Here is a 1,917-nt window from a genome sequence, read left to right on the forward strand (position 1 = left end):
CATGTTTAACTCCTTTCTGAACTGGTGTCTCTATGAAGACCTGTGATGATTGTCATCATCAACCTAAAAAGCAGCGGAAATGGGTTTGTATGCCTGGCTCTGAGCCCCTGTTCTTATGTATTTTCCCAGGATCAGGCTGTCAAAAGCTGGAATATTTGTTGGATGCAACAATAAGTCCAGAAGTGTCTGTGGATGAGTACCAGAAAATAATGAGTCCTTACGTTTCTACCAGTATTGCAAATGATGCAGTGGGAGAACTGAAAGAATGTTTTCTCAAGCAGTCCAATGAGACTTTGGCCAATGTGAAAGTGATGCTAGTGAGTGTGTTTTGTTCTTTGGTACTTTCTCTCATAACGAACCCAAGAAAAACAGAGGCTGAGTTTGTCATTTATAATATCAAACAACTTGGTATGCACACTCTTTAAAAAGTCTATCATTACAAGAGGAATTTTTTTTTGTTTGTCTCTATGTCTGTGTGTCTGTGTGCCTGTGTGTCTGTGAGTGCATGTGTGCATATATGCGAGCATGTGTGTGAGTCCTAGGGTTGGAAGTCAGGGCCTGGGTGTTGTCTCTGAGCTTTCCTGCTCAAGGCTAGTGTTCTAACATTTGCCCGACAAGCTCCACCTCTGACTTTTCTCATGAACTTTCCTGCCCGGCTGGCTTCAAGCTCATTTTCAAGACCTTACACTCAGTACGTGAAAATGGTTAAAAACTCTTCCAGTTGTGCAGGAATTTTAGCAGTCCTGTGGTAAAAGAGTGGTATCCAAAGAGTTCTAAGCTCTGAGTTCTCAGCCAATAATATCTGTGGAATCTCTACAAGTAAGTATTTCAAACATGAGCCAGCTTAGGGAAACATGAATCAAATGTACCATTAGGACTTGTAGAAAGAATGGCACTCCTTTGGCAACAAGAACCATTTCCTGAGCAGTAAATAATCTGAGCATATAATCTGATTTTGCTTCTGGAACACCTTGGATACCACTTATTAGAGCTAAAGAGAGTACACACACACACACACACACATACACACACACTCACTAAAAAAAGAGTGGTTTTAGGTTTAAATAGTTGACTCTGCAAGACCTAGTTGAACATGCAAGTGATGGCCCTGTTCTGTTTTCCAGACTTATATATATGAGAGCGCGCAATGTGCTATGTATTAACCTTCCACAACATCCAAGACCCAGAGGAATATACGATGTGCTCCAACACCGACTGCTGATGCTATAAAACCAGGCTTTTCCCTCTTATTTCTGTCCTTTAGTACAGGAGATGCAAGACAATTGTTGAAACATTCTCATCCCAATAAACTAACTGCAAGCATGAAAGCTCTGTGTTGTTATTCTGCATAAGCAGAGGCTTCGGTAGGCGTCCATACAGCAGCATGCCCATCTACACATGTTCACAGTTTTTCATTAAAGAGCCCCCAAGGGTCTTCAAGATGGAAGACTCTGGAAAGTGCTTTCCCTGCTGAAGTTTGTCCTCAGCATGGGTCCTTTCTCTGGAGAAGCCTCTCCCTGCCTCCTCTCCACCCCTGGTGCACCACAAGCCTCTCTAAACACCTCAGGCTGGTGCCATCTACAGTTGGTTCAGATCAGATTCCTCAGGGTACCTCCCTCCCCACCCGTGCCTTCTCCTCGCTTCCCAAAGTGGAAGAAAGACGAGAACTTAAAACACACTTCTCCTTTACTTTAAGGTGCCAGGACCACACTGGAGGGTTAGACAGGCTTGTATAGACTTGGGGAATGACGGTGACCTGTGTCTGGACAGAATGCTCCATTCTGTACCCCTGTCCAACACATCTCTATGGAGGAAAGCAGAGGGACCTCTGAATCCACCATTTCTCAGAGGACAATACAGTAGGATGGGGAAAACTAGAGAGGATGACATGATAACATCTGTGCTTTGTTAATTATT

The sequence above is a fragment of the Dipodomys ordii genome, unplaced genomic scaffold, assembly GCF_000151885.1.
Source record: "Dipodomys ordii isolate 6190 unplaced genomic scaffold, Dord_2.0 Scaffold117, whole genome shotgun sequence".
Taxonomy (NCBI): domain Eukaryota; kingdom Metazoa; phylum Chordata; class Mammalia; order Rodentia; family Heteromyidae; genus Dipodomys; species Dipodomys ordii.